This window comes from Dipodomys spectabilis, unplaced genomic scaffold, assembly GCF_019054845.1.
Source record: "Dipodomys spectabilis isolate Male_0828 unplaced genomic scaffold, ASM1905484v1 ptg000096l, whole genome shotgun sequence".
NCBI lineage: Eukaryota > Metazoa > Chordata > Mammalia > Rodentia > Heteromyidae > Dipodomys > Dipodomys spectabilis.
In genome coordinates this window covers 22,864,119-22,878,071 of record NW_024870773.1, presented here as the reverse complement: position 1 = coordinate 22,878,071, position 13,953 = coordinate 22,864,119, and the positions used below count along the sequence as shown (strand labels likewise).

The 13,953-nt window shown below is 38.2% G+C and overlaps 1 protein-coding gene across 1 annotated transcript in view; it reads right to left on the bottom strand.

The window, feature by feature from the left end:
• Window positions 1-13,953, bottom strand: part of LOC122113024 (aldo-keto reductase family 1 member C13-like) — a 265,240-nt gene that overhangs the window by 74,209 nt on the left and 177,078 nt on the right. The gene's annotated exons all lie outside the window — the stretch shown is intronic.

Genomic DNA, 13,953 nt, shown 5'->3' with positions numbered 1-13,953 from the left:
ACTTCCCACTCCTGCACACAAACTTAGCCAAACTAGACTCCTGACCCATCATTAAAGACCGGGAGTCTTATTGAGTCAAAAATAAAACATTCATGCAATATAGACATACTTAAATGTTTAAAACAGCTGACATTTTATTTCTTTTCAGAAAAGCAGATAAAAATTTTACTTCCTGGGCTTGGCATTTAGTTTCATCAGAGTGCCAGTTGCTAGGTAGAATGGGTTGGAGGTAAGGTGTTCAATCCTCAACATCAGAAAATTCTTTTGCATCATGATCGGTACATAGAGATTTCTAGAAGAAGACACAGCAGAGATCTAAATGCTAATATTCATCAGCAAATGGATAATTAGGTTGGCCAACAAAACTACAACAAATAAAGAGCCAACATTGCATAATTTATTCAGTGGTTCCATTTCTAGTAGAAATGCTTTCTATGAAGCTAAGGTTATGGTAGAATTTTAACAAACTTCTTCTCTGGTGAGTTGTAATGATTTCCCTTTGTTATTCTCATGTACATGACTTTTTATTAAACCTTTTTCAAAATAAATTATTCTTTATTGTCCTTTCCCTGAAAATATACAAGGAATCTAGAGTCAAATATTCAACAGATGACACATAATTGTAATGTATGAAAACTTACCTTTACAAAGAAGACACTTGATTAGGACAAGATTCATTAAATGATCAAAATTAGCATTACACAAAGGAAATAACTAGAGATTACATAGCACTTAGTGACATGTAATTTGGGAGTTAAAGCATGGAAAGGATCTTTTATTTTTTCTAAGAATATTTTCTTGACTAAAGAGCTTAATGTTATGTTTTTAGTTAAAAATTTTATTTTTTTATTTTATTTATTTATTTATTTTTATTTTTTTTGTCGGTCATCGGGCTTTACGTCTGGGCCTGGGTTCTGTCCCTGAGCTCTTCAGTTCAAGGCCAGCGCTCTACCACTTGAGCCATAGCACCATTTCCAGTTTTCTGGTGGTTCATTGGAGATGAGTCTCATGGACTTTTCTGCCTGGACTTGCTTTGAACCTTGATCCTCAGATCTCCTGAGTAGCTAGGATTACAGGTGTGAGCCACCAGCACCTGGCTATTTATTTTTTATTGTACATTTCTTTTTGGACAATGTCACCCCTTTCCTTCCTGTGTCCCAGTTTTTCTTTCCCATTCCCACCCAAAGTTGTATAGTTCATTTTCACCATAGTGTTCAGTGAGTATCACTGTTTCACTTGTTCACTCTTTGTCCCAACATTTCTCTGTCTCCCCTTACACTCCCAAAGTCATAAAAATGAACTAACAGAACAAAAAGCAAAGAAAAATAAAGCAACGAAGATGAAAAAACTCTTCTTTCCATTTTCTGGAGTTCACTTGCTTAATATTATTTAATTATTTAGAGCTAGCTTTTAATTTAACAGTAATTTGAAATAGAGAAACAAATATCTCTCATTAAAAGATAAAAACCAAACAAGTCTATTCAACTTGCAAATCCTCTTGGACAGCATCGGTGATTAAGACTGGTGATCATGGAGCTTAAATACTCCCAAGTAACCTAGCCATGTGCTTGTGCCTCATGCCTGTAATCCTAGCTGTTCAAGAGACTGAGATCTTCATTCACTATTGCAAGTTGAAGGCAGCCTGACTAGGTGAGGGGGGAGGAGCCTACGATATTGTGTTTCCAAAATAACTAGCAAAACGCAACACTGGAAGCATTTCTCAAGACGCTTGGATATAATAGTTGTTAACTGTGTCCTTGCTCGCTGCCTTCTCCATTGTAAAAGCTTCCCTCCCATCCACAGGCACATTAACCATCCAGCCTCTCATATTTCGTGGATCAAGAACTACTGAATATTCTCTTTTAGAGGAGACCAATGACTTGAGCCCACCTGGATGGAAGGCACTTAGTGTCTCAAATTCCTAGACACAGTGTAGCACTGAGGTCCTTCCATCTATTTTTGGCTTTTGCAAATAAAGATATGACTAGGATTGCTCCATACTTTCTATTTTTAGCATCTTCTGCTTTACAAAAAGGCTGGCATAGGGAGGTAGAGGGACAAGGAGTGGGGACACTTGCTTATAATACAGGAAGAAAGAAATGGAGAACAGGAGAGGAGACTGAGGGAGATTACCTGGTTACAGACAGGCTTATACTTGAGCCCTGGTTTATTCAGGATCATCTCCAGCTGCCCATGATTGAAATTGAACACTCCAATGGACTTAGCCAACCCTGAGTCCTTTCACTTCTCCATGGCCTTGAGGAAAAAATGTAATGAACAATAATTTATCAACTTAGCTGCATATCAACTTAGGTGCAATGCTCTATGATTGAAAGAAACACTTCCACAAAATTAAAATTAAGCTAACTGCAATTGACCAGTGAGGAGGGAAATGATAGGGGTGTCAGCAAGAAAAATAATTCCTGTGTTTAGTTCTGTGTATGGAGTTAAAGAGATAGCTGTTGCCATTGTTTCCAAAACGTCTGCCCCAATTCTCTCTGTATATGAAAGACCCTAGTCCTCTAGGAAACTTTCGTCAACGGGAGGGCACCCCAGAAAACTCAGACTCCAGGCCGGGAGATGCAATAAGCAAGAGGAGTTTATTTGATGTTTGCGCAAACGGACTCCCTGCCCCGGGTGGCCAGGGAGCCCCGAGCAGCGGTTACAGGCACTTTTAAAGGCAAAAACCACAAGATTAAAGCATAACACAAAGCATCTCATGATTGGTCCATTTAAAGGTCACCATATACACTAACAATCACTTTGCCACGCGGGAAATTTTGTAACACTCTTTGTAAAATGACTGGCCCATGGTTGGTTTAAGGGGGGTTTACATGGTTACAGGCCCATGATTGGTTGACACTTGGCTCAGCTTGTGGTCTTGCCAGGTGGTCGTTGTCAAAGTTTGTCCCAGGGATTGCTGAACTAAACTGGAACTGAAGAACATGTACTATCTATAACCGCTGTCCTTGTCCTGGGTGGGCTGATATCCGGACATCTGGGCCGGCCAATATCCTTGAGTCACTGCCAAATTTTATTTCCTAGGGAAAAGGGGGTCTGAATGCAAGCATATTTACAGAAGCAAAATCAGCAGTTAGCAAGTTAGTAATGGTAATGGTAAAGTGAGGTTTTTAATTTTTAACCCTTCATTCCCCACTTCTTCTCTGGACTAATTTTAATCTTAAAATTTAGGGTGTCTCTATATTATCTTGTGGGGTGTCAGTTGTTCTCAATGCTTGGTATTTGGATCTCAGAACTAATAGACGGACTGCGCTGATCTTTTTCTTTTACAAAAGACACCAGTCTGTTGAGTATGCAAGGTCCGATTGTAACAAAAGTAACAGTACCAGAGCCCCTTACAATTTTTTTTCACCAGTCCTGACTCTGTGTATCGCAGTTAACTTAATTTTATACCAGCTGTACTTATAAGCTCCAATTTTAAGACATACTCATACCATTTGCAACATACTCATACCATTTGCGACATACTCATACCATTTGCTACATACTTAAACTTTCTGAGGTTTGTCTTCTTTTCTTTTAAACAATTAAAGATAATCCTTACTTTTCGTATCCTTTCTTATCCAAAGGGGACCTTTTTTTCCCAATTCCTTTTCCAAGGCTTTCTTTACTACCTTTTTTTTTACAATCCCTTTCCCAAGGCTTTCTTTACCATCCTCTTTCTTTACAATCCCTTGAGCATCTTTGTGGCTGTAGTTTAAAACTGCCCGATTTTTCCTGTGGCTTGTGAAACCAAGTTATCTCAGAACAACCTCTAGGTACCACTAGGCTGGAGAAGCTTGCTAGATTTTAAGGCTAAGAGTATTACTTTCATTGATAACACACTCAGGTTATTACCATACCAGAGTCAAACTAGGCTGTGACCATAGAGTGGATTTCCAGTCACTATGCACTGAAGTACCTAAGGCAAGCAAGCCAGTGATATCCTTGTCCTCAATATCCACTGTGGGAAGAGAGGGTTTGTGGATATCACCCAAAAGAATGTCCCACAAGGTCTTAGATTTAGCAGCAGTCAACCAGGAAGCAGACTCAGGTGATGGAATCAGGCAGGAGTTTCTCCAGGTGGCTGTCAGGCAGTCGTTGAACTTTACCCATTAGGGTATGCAGCAGCAGCAGCAGCAGCAGGATCTCTCAGTGGCTCCAAGGGACTGTCACACCTCATGCTGGGCTGTAAATTCCTACACAGACTGGTTAAGGATACATTGCATAGGCTTGGCAGGCTTTGATCCTGCTGGTTTTTAAGATCTTCAAACAATAGCCCAGGACAATTTACCAAAATCACAACTTTTTACAGATATTTTTGTAAATAGACACAGGAGACTCAGAAGGCTTAGTCTTGTAACATCTCTGACAGATGCAGTCTCCACACCTTGAACATCTACAACAGTTAATACTATTTTTATGCCTTTTTTAAAAAATTATTTTATCTATTTTGTCTCATCTCTTCAAAAGTGACTCTGGACCTTTGATCTTAAAATGGGGGTAGAAGGGCGAAGGTCCATCTTCTGTAACTTCTTCAAGCTGACTTCAGGGGCATTGATCTTACCTAGCCAGGAACCTATAACCTTAGCCTATTTTACAAAGAGGCCATCAGGGTTAGATGTCATTAAGAACAATATTTTAACTTTTGACAACTGCACAGACCTTTTCTCCAGCTACAGCAGTGTAGCTTGTTTAGCACTCTGGTCTGTAAAAGCATCTTTCTAAATGGCTTAGGAATGTGATCTCTAATGATTCCAACATTGCCTAAGTTACCTTTGCAGGCCTTTAGACAGATATCAATAGAAACATACTCTCAGGTTTACAAACTTTTTTTCTGAGCAGATGAATTTCATATAACTGGTGTCAGCTCAATAGTTACTGCCAATTAGAGCTTTTGGCACATAAAGGGGTTGAGATTTAAACTATCTCCCATATTTTATAACATTAGCTTTTCACTATCACAGAGGACTGGCAAGTTCCTGTCCCTTACAAGGTAAATAGTCATGGACATTAGGCATGCTTACAAACTCTTTCCATGACCTCCCGGCTCTGACTAGTTTTGAAGGGCCACGCACAAATGACTCTAGGATCTGACATTTCTGCCATCCAAGCAGTGGCTTACTGCCTCTGGATGCTCCTCCATTGCTTTTGTCCCAGGAGTGTCTTCTCCACATTGGGATAAATGCCTCATTGGCATTTCCCTTTAGCTGGTCGCTGGACTTGAACTCGGGGCCTGAGCACTGTCCCTCAGCTCTACAGCTCAAGTCTAGCACTCTGCCACTTTGAGTCCCAAAGCATCTCTGCTTGCTCTTTCAGCACTCTGCTGGCTGAGTAGAGGTGACAGTCTCACAGGGACCTTTTTCTGCCCGGGCTGGCTTTGAACCAGTTTGTAGATCAATGAGTCTTATAAAAGGCTACTTTACTCCAATTAAAAGCAACAAGGCGGTCAACATAGAAGTAGCTTTTAAGCATGCTCTTACCTGAAACTTATTAAGAGTCAAAGTTACATCTGACAAACTTGTAAGAATCCTCTGTGTTCTGGGCTTGCTGGAAACTTAAAAAAAAAAAAAAAAACAACCTATAAGAGCAAACTGGAATAGCAATTATTTTGGTAATCCTAATTTTTCCTTCATGCACATTGAGGCCAATGTTAAGAACAATTTTACATTTAAACTTTATATCCAAAAATCCATTCCTAATTTTTTTTAAACCTCCTATTAATCACCTTTAATATTTTATACTTTAGTTTTTATTTGCATTTTAAAAAAATCTCTTAAAATCTTGAGGCCAACTGTCACTCATTTTCTCTTGGCTGCTTGTTTTTACACATTAAAACTTTTAAACTCAAATGACAATTTTTCCTTAATGCAAGAATTACAGTCACCATCACTATACCACAAAGCTAGACTTGACACCTTTATAACTTTTAAAAACATCCTAATTGTAAAACATTAAAAGCAAGTCACATTATACAAATAACTTTTTAACCCTCTTTTTAAGGCCTTCCTAATTTTAATGTTAACACATCCAAGGGGAAGTTTTAGCAATACTAATCAGATCATCACATCACTCATTTTAACCATCATGTTTTCAGTGTCTGTCTGCAGGGAAAAGAGAGAACAAAGATGGGCCACTCAGCCCCTTCTATGGAATGGGCACACACCCAATCCGACTCTTTAGGGTTAGATGAACTGCGTTTGTGCCAACTTACCCTCTTTTACCATGCGTGGACTCCTCCCAGGGCCTGTCCCTCAGCCAGTTCACCATGCTCTCCCCTACCACTTGCGAACTCCCTAGACACTCCCTTCCAGCCTCTAATTCAGTTACAGGAAAACTCCTCTTTCTCTGTAATAGGCCACATTCATATCAAACTGTTCTGTCACCCTATCAACCTTTAAGCAGCTTGTGTATGACAAAGACAAAAGACATCTCAGGGAAGAGCTAATCTACAGAACAGGAGGACATATTTGAGTACTCCCGGAAGGGAATATTACATGTTCACAATACTTGAGAGAAACAAGTAATACAATTATTTTTAATAAAAGAATGAATGGTTTATTAGGTATTTCCAAAAAGAAGAAATGTAATTGGTCAAAAATGTATGGAAATAAAACATCAGTTATGTTGATTGCAAAGTTGCCTTTCTTTTCTACCCAGCTGGAAAACTGACTTAAACAGAGGGAAGGAAAGCAACATCCAGAGTAAGTATTAACTGATCATATGAGAGCTTGATACCCAGAGAAGTCTATTTCTCTCTTGCATATGGACTTGCTTCTAGCCTACACTTAAGCAGAAAACCAAGTGATACACCCAGATGCTCACAGTAATTTGATTGACACAACAAGCCACACACATTCCATTTTTCTTTATTTTTTGGGGGGGATATAGGCGTGAGCCTTAAATCTGGGTCTGGGCACTGTCCCTCAGCTCTTCAGCTCAAAGCTAGCACTCTACTACTTGAGCCATAGCATTACTTCGCCCTTTTTTTTCTTTTTGTTTATGTGGTGCTAAGGAATCAAACCCAGGGCCTCATGTATGCAAGGCAAGATCTCTACCACTAAGCCACCTTCCCAGCCCACATTCCATTTTTCATAACCTGTTTTGTTTGGCATTTTCAATCCCAATACTATTATTGTATCTTGTTAGGTGGAATAGCAGGATCAAAGCCCAGTACAGGAATAAAGAGGCACATACTGGAAGTTGGAATTCATACTGATTCAGACCTGTTTTATCAGTAAAAGTGAACTGTCCATTTAATGAATAGCCAAGTAAAGGAAGCCAATACCCTCCTCTGGACATGAGAAGCTTAAAGAAATATTCGACATGAGAAAAAGAATTAAAATCAGATCACTTATATGAAAGGGAATTTTAAAAGAAATTATTAAATACAATCCCACATGCAAACCACCTTACAAACATCAATGTCTTCATTTACCTTAGAGAGATATAGTGTAAAAACCCTGAATGGACCTGGCAGTGTAAACATGGGTAGACATATTACATGATGACTACAAAGATGACTACTTCTAATCCAGCTTTTAGTGTAAATTGGTCCAATTAATGTGTGTGTGTGTGTGTGTGTGTGTGTGTGTGTGTGTGTGTGTGTGTGTGTGTGTGGTTCTGATCCAATGAATATCTGTACCATAATGAAATTGAGTACTTACATAAGAGCATAGGAGAAGACAGGAGAGGGAAAGCCAAATGTGTATAGGAAATCTCACCATGAACCAAACTTATATCTTGAGCTGTATGTAGGAACCTTAATCTAGTAATTAAAGATCTTTAAATAACTCAGGATCAAAGATACAGAACCAAGGCATTGATGGTCATGGTGTCATTTCATTCCCCTTCACAGTTCTCACTGTGCTGGAAGAAAAGAGTCTTTCAGGATTTCTTATTGTTGTCCAGGCTCTGGGAGTTTTCTTGTGGATAGTGTTGGAAGGTCTCCCAACCTAAGTCAACATTTCTAGTTTTCACAACAGAAAAAGATTAATGACTATTGTGCAGTGTAGTTGTCTCCTGTTTTGGCTAGGCATGTTTTATTTTAACCATAGGATCTCTCTGCCTTTCAGGCATAATCCTTGACTTCATAGATATCTGTCAAAAGAAGAAAACAAACTTCATTGAATCCAAGCAAGGCCGTTCTTACAGTAGAGCAATTTCCAGATTACTATCTCTTCTGAACAAAGAAACCCAAATTTTATCGCATAAAGGAATAGGAAGGTGTTAAGGTTAAGGGTGATGTAATATGGAAAATAAAGGTCACAGTAGAAAAAAGCTAATTTAGTATATTTTTATTGGATATGTTGGATCTCTTTGCCACATGGGAGGTAAATATTTGGAAAATCTTTTGTGCAATGCTAGACTCCTGGTTGCACTAGAAGCAATCATGAAAGCAATTTCACCAAACTCATTTCTCCACCCACAGCTCCAAGAAAAATCTAGGACTGGAAAGTAAAGCTTCATAAGAAACATTGGAATGACATGACCCATCTTTATCCCATGTTTGCATGTAGAGTTGTAAAGAATATGCCTGGGTGAAAGGCCTCTATTTTCTTGACTCTATCATATGTGTTAAAATAGAATTCATTTTCATGTATTTATGCAGTGTTCTAGTTGAGTTGTGATAATTATCATGCCCTTGAATTTTCTTTTGGATAAATGGCTCTCTTTCACTGAGGAAGTTAGTAGTTCAGTGAAAGCACCAACCCAGAACCACACACACACACAAAGTCAGCTAGAACCAAGAAAAGGTTTATTGCCAGCAAAAGAGCTGACAAGGTTAATTCTCTGCCAGGGGAGAAAGAGAAAAAGTGCTTGTCCTTCTAAAGAGGTGGTTTTATAATATCAAGGGGCAAAGCACAGAAACTTGCCTGGACAGAGGGAGCTAAGATTTGTGGTCAAGGGGAAGATAAGAGTGTCTGCAGTTACTAGGAATGGCTTGTAACTAACTAAATGGAATGCTGCTTTAAGTGAGAGGGAGGAGGCTGGTTCCTAGCTATCTGCACCAAAAGGACCCTTTGTCGGGCAATCTGGGAGAAAGGATCTGTTAGGCTAAGGGTTCAAGACTTGGCTTTGTTACCAATCTGTAGTAGTGAAACACACGTACCAATAACTTTTAACTTTGAATTTCATTATGAAACCAATACAAATAAGCAAAGGTGCAATCACTGATCTTCATTCCCTGAATTCATCAATGGCCCAGATCAGTTGGAAAAAAATATGGCTAATTCAGGTTATTTTCTAGATTAATTCTAGTGTTATAAAACACAAAGTAAAGGTCACATATCAATAGCCCTGAGATCTGAGCTCAAGGTTATATCTGCCATCCGTGGAAGTGACTGGACCAAAACCTAAACAAATCTGTAGAAATAAAGAGGCAAGGTATTAATAAGTAGAAACATTTCTGAAAACTACTGCAAATACCAACTCTAGTCCTGGCTTACACTTGTTGTCCACAAGATTCAATCTTTTGCATAAACCATTTTGTGGCTTTAAAAAACTTTCATGAACTAAATTGATTTAAGTATGTAGAAACTGAATTTAACCAACCATTTAAATAGAAGGCATGAAAACAACAGATAGAAAAAAGCTTTGATGAATCACATTGTCTGCTCTCATTACTAAATGAGTAAGGTAGATTATAGCTTAGCTCTATTAAAGTCTGTTCAGTGATCTTTAGTAAATGAATAAGATAGATGATGCATAAGTTAATGAAAGGTTCAGTGATATTTCCAAGTAACATCAGACTCTGGTTCATGGAATGTAGACCAAAAATTAAAGGTTTAAGAAGGGAATTTGCATTGAATTAATAATTAATCAAGAATTGGAAGAGAACAGAGGAAGACACCATATTGTCCAAAAAGAAATGTGCTCATTGCCTGACATTAAACAGTAACCTCTCTGTACATTGTTTATAATAATTTAAAAAATTTTTAAATAGTTAACTAAGAATCTGAATTTGCAAGTTCACTTCATCAAATACTGAAACATTAATCTAATTGTTAGAAATAGAAGACCACAGGTGAAATGATTCCATATTATCTTAAATTTCCTTGGATCTAATATATCCATGCAAATTGTTAGAAATAGAAGACCACAGGTGAAATGATTCCATTTTATCTTAAATTTCCTTGGATCTAATATATCCATGCAAAGTTGATTTTTTTTAATTTAATTTAATTTTATTTTAGATGGTGATTTACTTTCTGTCTCCTGCATTTAGAAAGCAAGTTTTGCCAAGACCATTTTTTAGAAGAAGCTATCTTTTCCACAGTGTATGTCTTAGACTCATTTACAAACAATTAGATGGCTGTAACTGCAGAATTTATTTCCAGGTCTTCTACTCTGTTCCATTGGTTTGTATCTATTTTTGTGCCAATAACACGCTGTTTTTGATACTACGTCTCTGTAATATAACTTGAAGTCTGTTATTGTGATACTCTTCCAGGGCTGCTCTTTTTGTTTAGGATTGCTTGGTCTGTGTGGAGTCTTCTATACTTTCCTATTGAAAGTCCCCAGACTCCTGGGATACTTTCATCTGCGGGAACGCGCCCCAGAAACCAAGACTCCAAACCAGCAGATGCAACAAGCAAGAGGAATTTATTCAGCATTTGCGCAAACGGACTCTCTGCCTCGATCAGTCAGAGAGCCCCCAGCAGCGGTTACAAGCATTTTTAAAGGCAAAAACCACAGGATTAGCATAAGACACCAGGTGCTCCGGGATTGGTCCAATTTAAAAATCACCATGTACTCCAGCAATCATTTTGCTATGCTGGAAATTTTGTAACACTCTTCGTAAACTGGTTGGCTCAGGGCAAATCTAAGGGGAGCGGTCACCCTGGAGGGGAGTTCACATAGTTACAGGCTTCTAATTGGTTGACATTTGACCTAGTTTGCTGGACTCACCAGAAGGTCCTTATCTTGGGTCCCACAAGGGTAATTTCCAAACAGGAACTTAGAAAAACTTACTTGTTTGTTCTTTATCTACAACTACAGACCTTGTCCCAGGGCCGGCATCTGGACTCCGAAACTTTTTATTTATTTCCAGGGAGGGGAAGGGTCAGGGCTAGCACAAGCAAATTTACAGAAGCAAAATCAGCAGTTAGCAATTGCAAAATGTAATTCTAATTTTTAATCTTTCACTATTAATTTTAAGGTAGATTTTTCTATCTCTGTGAAGAATGACTTTGCAATTTTCATGGAAATTGCACTGAATCTGCAGCTGGAGTTCAGCTAAAGGATTTATGATTTTGATTGAAATTGTAAAGAACCTGTAGATTGACAGCAGCAGAATAATTGATGCTCTCTTTCTTTCCCAGCCCTCTTCTCTTTCCCAGCTCTTTCCCATCTCTCTCTTTTTCCCAGATCTCTCTTTCCCAGCTCTCTTCTCTTTCCCAGCTCTCTCTCTTTCCCAGCTCTCTTTCCCAGGCCTTTCCCTGCCACATGGAGGGCCAACATGGCCTGCTGCCAGCCAGAACAATGAATAAACCTACGCCTTACCTGAAAAAAAAAAAAAGGATATATAGGACATTGCCTCATCATTTGTTAATTAATGGACAACTTAACTGATTTCATATATGGATTGTTGGAGAACTTTAAAATGTAAGGAGAAGGGCCTTGATGGGTTAAGTCAAGAGATGAGAATATTCTCAGTAAATAATGTCTTATAATGTGCAAGATGAAAACAATAAATAGTGATTATTTCTGAATGGTGGACCAAGAATGTTCAATCATTCCATTAATTATGTTTTTCCAGCTTTTATAATTAATATTTACTGGTTTTATAATCAAAGAAAAGTGTTTACAAGTAAAATGGGAAATGTCCTGCCCTGGACAACGAGAAAGAAATAGAATACCCTGGAAGATAGCCAGCACTGAATACTTGAAAATCAATTACCCTTTCTCTAGTCTCAAAACTCACTTGGTGATCTTCATTTTAAAATTGTCCCCATTCACAATTACACTTTGGCAGATTTCCTCACGCATGACACATTGCAGCATTATGCTATCTGATGACTTGACTTACTGACCTGGGTTGCATTTCATGGTTGTGACCTCATTGGTCACTTTTCTTGAGAGCACATTTCCTTTATTTTAATGTAAACCTTGCATGAATTCTAACCTCCAACTCCTCTACTGGACATGATAGATTTTCTCTATGTGAAAGGCTGGACAAATGACCAGAAATCCTTTGTGCCACATGGGCCACACATCACAATCAGGGTGGTATCTCAACAAACTGATTGTGAAGTCTGCTTCTCTGCTCACTTGACTCCAGTTTTCTATAAGTAACTTTGTATGGTGTGTGTCTGTGTGCATGAATGCTGGTACAGGGGCTTGAACTCAAGTCCTTGGTGTTGAATATTTCTTCCAACAACTGAAAAATAGACCTCTGCAGTCCATAGAACTATCTCCAATGTAGATCATATTTTAGGGCTTGAAGCCCTAAATCTTCCATGATACACACAGCAATAGCTTAGATCAAAAGGAAGAAAGCATAGCTGCACCTAAATATAAGTCATTCAATGTGTTAACTTCAGGAAGAAATATTTTTAACAACTTAAATGAACAAAGCTTACAAAATTTCTGAGAAACTACTAAAAGAGTAAAAGTTCAGCTCACAACCATACATGAAAGGAAAAAGAGCTATCAACTTCTACAACAAATCAGGAAAATACAAACAGATACTGCAAACAAAGACGAGCCAACTGCTAGAAACAAGCACATATTTCACATATATTATCTCTTTCAATAATCTTCAGAATGTCAATTGTCTTACTTTATCAATTAAAAGACACAGAGTGACTGAATGGACCTCCAAAAGAAAAGAAAACTACCAAAAATGCAATCTTTCCCAGAAGAAAGGCAGAAGGTTGAAATGAGCTAGAGAAGAGAAATTTCAGGCTCTGGTGACTTTTCCAAATTGTTGCGAGCCTTAGGGATTAAGTTATCAAATGCTCTTAGTCTCAAAGTTGGAATATATACTTCTCCCAAGGGCTTAGAATCCTACTTCCTTATATGCAAGTGTTGTAACGTTTGTTGCTGTGGGACTTGAGGACAACTGGAGACATAATATTAGAAAAGGTCACCTGTTCCTTCTTACTGCTGTCTGCTGCCACTTCCCATTGCTGCTGTGTATCAAAGAGTATAATAGCCACCAAGTTATAGGACCCTTGATGGTTAAAGGCTAGAGTAATGAGCCTCCAACCTGCATAAGGCTCTGGATGTGGACATCAGAAGTTTAGGATCATAGTCTCAGGGACTTGAGCTGGAAATCTCTGAGGTTGCCAATCCTCATACCAGGCCTTAGAAATTGAAAGATCTGAGATTGCCAGTGTTGGAAGAGCTTCTCCTCACCTAGTAAAGATTCCCCTCCAATTAGACCTATACAAGCTAAATGGGATCACTCTGACACGTCATTTAATTTCAGTGGTATAAATGAAACATAGATGTATCCATGGATGTAAAAATAAAGCAAAGTGTTTTAGAGTCGATAGTCATAGTCTAGTCCAAAAGTTGAAGCTTCTTCAGTACAATTCTTCTGAATATTTAAATTATGGATTTATTATCTTTAAGTTGTCGTACAAAGGAATTAATTTGACACAACAGTTTGTCAGTAGAATCAATGGATCTTGATTAGTGGCACTCCTTTTGTCGTTTCCTCTATTCCTCCTATTTCATAATTTTCTTAATTTTGTAGGATATGCATTAAATTTTATGACTGCATGCTCTCTCCCTCCTCAACTTCCTCTCTTTCCTTGTCTATTGCTATCCTCTTGACCCTGGCCGCCACATTGCAAGTGTTTCCTGGTATTCATTTTGTTGAAGTATGGGTTAGTCTTTCTAAGAAATTGTCCCATTTTAATTCTCCCCTGAGAATACCATATTTTGTCTAATATAGTGGTGTCTAATATATTACCTTGATGTGTTTGCTAAGACATTTACAAG